This window comes from Bison bison, unplaced genomic scaffold (assembly GCF_000754665.1).
Source record: "Bison bison bison isolate TAMUID 2011002044 unplaced genomic scaffold, Bison_UMD1.0 scf7180017864525, whole genome shotgun sequence".
Taxonomy (NCBI): domain Eukaryota; kingdom Metazoa; phylum Chordata; class Mammalia; order Artiodactyla; family Bovidae; genus Bison; species Bison bison.
Genome location: NW_011495076.1, coordinates 3,983,326 through 3,989,355, shown reverse-complemented (window position 1 = coordinate 3,989,355; position 6,030 = coordinate 3,983,326). Strand labels below are relative to the sequence as shown.

Genomic DNA, 6,030 nt, shown 5'->3' with positions numbered 1-6,030 from the left:
CCATGATGCTACTGCTACTGCTAAGTCACTTCAGTCGTGTCCGACTCTGTGCGATCCCATAGACGGCAGCCCACCAGGCTCCCCCGTCCCTGGGATTCTCCAGGCAAGAACACCGGAGTGGTTGCCATTTCCTTCTCCAATGCAGGAAAGTGAAAAAGTGAAAGTGAAGTCGCTCAGTTGTGTCCGACTCTTAGCGACCCCCTGGACTGCAGCCTGCCAGGATCCTCCACCCATGGGATTTTCCAGGCAAGAGTACTGGAGTGGGGTGCCATTGCCTTCTCCACACAACCATGATATACCTTGTTAATTCCTATTCTAAGGATTAATTGAGTCATCATTTCCCCTGGGAAGCCTTACTAATTTCCATTCTCAATTCAGGTTGTATGTAATCCCTGTTTGTCCATGGAACATACCAACCATGCTTACCTCTACTATGTCACTCAGTTACATTTCTGCCTTCCGAACAAGATTGAGGAGGGAAGAACTGAGTTTTCCTTTGTATTCATATAATCTAATGAAGTTATTTAAATGAATGTAAACATTACTATTGAAAACTAACATACTTATAGTACAGTGCTCAGATATAGGTATACAGTTCAATGAATTTTAACCATACCCTCACCAAAGACAATCACTATCCTGACAGCTAAAACCATATAATATGTTTGTCTACTTTGAATTTTATATAAATTCAGTGTCCTTTTTTGTGTGTATCTAGTTTAGTGCACTCAGTATTATGCTTTAAGATTCATTCATGTGTATAATTTTATTTAGTATATTGTATCATTGCATGAATATTTCACAATTTACCCATTCTATTGTTGATGGACAATAGCATTATTTCCACTTATAGAGCTATTATAAATAACTCTATAAACCATAAGCAATGAAAAGACAACCCAGAGAATGGCAGAAAATATTTGCAAAAAATGCGACCAACAAGGGATTAATCTCCAAAATATACAAATAGCTCATGCAGCTCAATATTAAAAAAAAAAACAAACAACCCAGACAAAACATACACAGGAGATCTAAACAGACATTTCTCCAAAGAAAGTATATAGATGGCCAAAAAGCACATGAGGGTGTGGAGAAAAGGGAACCATCCTAACACTCTTAGTGAGAATGTAAATTGGTACAGCCACTAGAGAAAATTCTATAGGGGGTTCCTTAAAAAAATAAAAATAAAGCTACCATATGATCCAGAAATCCCACTCCTAGGCACGCATCTGGAGAAAACCATACTTCTAAAAGATACATGCACCTCAATGTTCATTGCAGCACTATTTACAATAGCCAAGATATGGAAGTAACCTAAATGTCCATCAACAAATGAATGGATACAAAAGATGTGATACATATATATACAATGGAATATATCAGCCATAAAAGGAATGAATTAATGCCATTTGCAGCAACATGGACGCACCTAGACATTATCATATCAAATGAGGTAGTTCAGACAAAGACAAATATCCTATGAGCTCACTTATATGTGGAATCTAAAAAATGATACAAATGAACTTATTTACAAAACAGAAATAAACTCACAGACTTAGAAAAGAAACTTATGGTTACCAAAGAGGAAAGGTGAGTGTGGGGGATAAATTAGGAGTTTGTGATTAACATATACACTGTATTATATATAAAATAGATTATCAACAAGGATCTTCTGTATAGCACAGGGAACTCTACTTAATACTCTGTAATAACCTATATAGAAAAGAATCTGAAAAAGAATAGATACATATGTATGTGCTAAGTCGCTTTAGTTGTGTCTGACTCTTTGCAACCCCATGGACTGTGTGTAGCCCGCCAGACTTCTCTGTCCATGGAATTTCCAGGAAAGAATACTGGAGTGGGTTGCAATTTCCTCCTCCAGGGTATCTCCCATGACCCAAGGATCAAACCAGCACCTCTTAAGTATCCTGCATTGGCAGGCGGGTTCTTTACCACTAGTGCCACCTGGGAAGCCAGATGTAAGTATATGTGTAACTAAATCACTTTCCTGTACCCCTGAGACTACCACAACATTGTAAATCAACTGTACTCCAATATAAAATAAAAATAAATAAATAAATAATACTACCCGAACATTCTTATACATTTCTTTTGTGAAAATAAGTATGCATTTCATCTTTTGTGAAAATAAATAAATTCCCAAATTCCTTTGGGAATTTACGTAAGTGTGTAACTGATGGATTGTAGGATGTGTATTTGTTCTGTTTCAGTGAAACCCAGAAACAGTTTCTGATATAAATTCTCACTAACAGTACAGGAGAGTTTCAGTGCTCCACAGTCTCCAGAATATTCAGAATTTTCTGTCCTTTTAATTTTTGCCATTGTAGTAGATGTTGTTGTATTTCATTGTGGTTTTGATCTGCATTTAGCTTACTGAATAATAAAGATGACCACATTCATATGTATCTGTTGGACACTAAGATATTCTGTTTTGTGAAGTGCCTGTTGCAGTCTTTCACCATATTTCTATTTGATAGTCTGCCTTTTTCTTATTGATTGGCAGTAGTCTTTATGTAGCCTAGATACCACTCCTTTATTAGAGATATGTTCTTCTTCCTATACTTCCTATACTTCTTAATAGGTATTTTGCGATGAACAGAATATTTACTTTTTGGTATTACCAGTTTGTTAAATTGGTAATTTAACAGAGTCAGCACCTTCATGTCCTGGTAAGGAGTTGGCTACACAAAAGTAATAAGGATAGTATACTATCTTAACCTAGTATACTAGTATTTTCATCTTCTTCTTTTTTTAACATATACAGTTTATCTAGAAGTGATTTTTTAATATAATGTAAGGTAGGAGCCATGATTATTTTTTCCCATATGGATAAGCAATTGACTCAGAATCATTAATTGGAAATATCATTCCCACATTCACTAAACTGTGTCATAAATCAGGTGACCACATATGAGTCAAGTTAGCCCTTTTTTAAGTCTCTGATATGTTCTGCTGGTTTGTTGATCTACACATGTGCCAGAACCACTCTTTAAATTACTATTGTGGTATAGTAAATTTTCATATCAGGTAGTCTAATTTTTTTAACTTTCTTTTCCTTAAGATCCCCTGAGCTATACTTGATATTCTGCATTTCCATACAAGTTCTAAAATCTGATTAATAAAGCTTCTGGTGTTTTTAATGAATTTACATTAAAATTATACATACTGATAGCTTTAAACAGATAGCAATCACTTTTCAACACTGAGTCTTCTAATAACTAAACATAATATATCCTTCCATGTTTTTATATCTTCTTTAATTTGTCTCAATGATGTCTTATGATTTTCTATATAGAAGTATTTTATATGTTTTTTAAAAATATTTATCGAGATAATCATATGATATTTCTCCCTTTTTTGTTTAATGTGGTGGATTAGTGATTGATTTGTACATGTTCCATACTTGTGAACCTGGAATAAAACCCATTTTGAAGCAGGGTTCAATTCCTGGGTTGGGAAGATCCCCTGGAGAAGGGTATGGCGACCCACTCCAGTATTCTTGTCCAGGGAATCCCATAGACAGAGGAACCTGGTGACCTACAGAGCATAGGGTCACAGAGTCAGATACAACTGGGCAACTGACATGCTTCGATGTTACATATAAACTTCATTAATATATCAGCTTATTTGAAGTGTTAGTATTTTGTATAGAATTTTGCTTCTCTTACGAGAAAGACTGAGCTATAATTCTCTCTTCAATGCCCTTATCAGGTATAAAAAGGTTTTGCTGGTTTCATTAAATGGGCTTAGAAATGTTCTCTCATTTACCATTTTCTAAAAGACTTTGTGTACAATTGAGGTTATTTCTCTCAGTATTCTATGTATTCAACTGAGATTAAATTTATTTTTATTATCTAAATCTTTCACATATACACTGTTTTGTGGGGGGTTTCTGTCTCCCGATTCTAGCAGCAATTGAGAGTGGTTTGTTAAGATTTTATATTCTTATTATAGATGGTGCAGTATTCTTTTCATTCTGTCAACTGTTATTTCATGTTTCTACACTATGTTATTAGACCATAAAAGTTTAAAATAGTGATTGTATATATTAATCATAAAATGTCCCCTTTATTTCCAAAATTATTCTTCCTTAATATCTACTTTTTATAATATGCAAAGCCTTTTTTTGTTAAATATTTATTTGTACTTTATATCTTTTTTCTATCCTTTTATTTGTAGACCTTTATGGTTCTAACATTTAAAATGTGTCTTTGTAAATATCATATAGTTAGATCTTGTTTCTTAAACTCAGTCTAACAGCTCTTCTTATTTCAACTGTTTCTTTACATGTGACGGAACTTCTGATTGAAGTTGTGTCTAATGTATCATCTTAATTTTATTTTCTGTTTGAGTCAACCATTCATGTAGTCTCTTTCCCTCTTTCTCTGCCTTCCTTTGGATTATTCAAGTATGTTTTATTTCATCCCTTCCTCCTCTATTAACTTCTTAGTTATATATTTTTCTACTTTTTTTGTAGTGATAACCCTAAAGATATAACATGCATCCTTTTACCTATTATGGGCTTCTCTGGTGGTTCAGCAGTAAAGAATCTGCCTGCCAATTCAGGAGAAACAGGTTTCATCCCCAGGTCAGGAAGATCCCCTGGAGAAGGAAATGGCAAGCCACTCCAGTATTCTTGCCTGGAAAATTCCATGGACAGAGGAACCTGGTGAGTACATGGGGTTGCAAAAAAGTTGAACACAACTTAGCAACCAAACAACAAGCCTAATATAAATTATTACTCTAGCCACTTCCCTCCTATTGATACAAATTCAGAACATTTAAATTCCATTTACTCTCTACTTCCATTTTATTGTTATATATTTTAATTCTGCGTACATTTTAAACTCCGCAATATATTATCATTGTATTGTATGGTTAATAATCGATAGACATTTATATTTACTCACTTAGTTTTCTTTCCATTGCTCTTTTTTTAAAAAAAAGATTTTATTAAAGTATGATTGACATACAAAAAGCTATATACATTCATGTATACAATTCAATGACTTTAAAGATAAGTATACACCACAATCATCCATGCTGGTCCATCGCCTTCAAAAATTTCCATATGACTGAGCAATTCCACTACTGGGCATATATCCTGAGAAAACCAGGACTGAAAAATACTCATGCACCCCAGTGTTCACTGAAGCACTGTTTACAACAGCTAAGCAATGGAAGAAACCTAGATGTCAGTTGGCAGATGAATGGATAACGAAGTTGTGCTGCATATTACTCAGCTATAAAAAGGAACACATTTGAGTCAAGGTGGATGAGGTGGATGAACTTAGAGCCTATTATACAGAGTGAAGTAAGTCAGAAATAGAAAGACAAATATCATATATTAACACATATATATGGAATCTAGAAAGATAGTATTGATGATCCTACTTGCAGGGCAGCAAAGAGGACAAAGACATTTTGAACACAGTGAGGGTATTAGGCAGTGGGATGATTTGGGAGAATAGCATTGAAACATAACATTACCATATGTAAAATTGGTAGCCAGTGTGGATTCCACGTATGACCCAGGGAGCCCAAAGCCAGTGCTCTGTGACAACCTAGAGGGGTTGGATAAGGCGGGGAGTGGGAGTAGGGTTCCAGAGGGAGGGGACATATGTATACCTAATGCCGATTCGTGTTGATGTATGGCAAAAACCACCACAATATTGTAACCTAATTAGCCTCCAATTAAAAAAATCATCCTGCCTCCTTTACTTATTATTATGTATGAAAACTTAACATAAGATCTATCCCCTTAGCAAATTTTTAAGACTACAATACAGTATTGCTAGCTATAGCCACTATGCTTTTTTTTTTTTAACTTTATAATATTGTATTGGTTTTGCCATATATCAACATGAATCCACCACAGGTATACATGTGTTACCCATCCTGAACCCTCCTCCCTCCTCCCTCCTCCCTCCCAGTACCATCCCTCTGGGTCATCCCAGTGCACCAGCCCCAAGCATCCAGTATCGTGCATCGAACCTGGACTGGCGACTC

At 35.2% G+C, this 6,030-nt stretch overlaps 1 protein-coding gene across 2 annotated transcripts in view; it reads right to left on the bottom strand.

Moving 5' to 3' along the window:
• Window positions 1–6,030, bottom strand: part of GPR141 (G protein-coupled receptor 141) — a 69,204-nt gene that overhangs the window by 9,784 nt on the left and 53,390 nt on the right. The window contains exon 1 of one of the 2 annotated variants that reach the window (XM_010831171.1): window positions 4,534–4,562. The exons of the other annotated variant lie outside the window; for it this stretch is intronic. The gene's annotated coding sequence lies outside the window, so the exon portion shown is untranslated. Of the gene's footprint in view, window positions 1–4,533; window positions 4,563–6,030 lie in introns of those variants that run through there. 2 annotated transcript variants of the gene reach the window in all.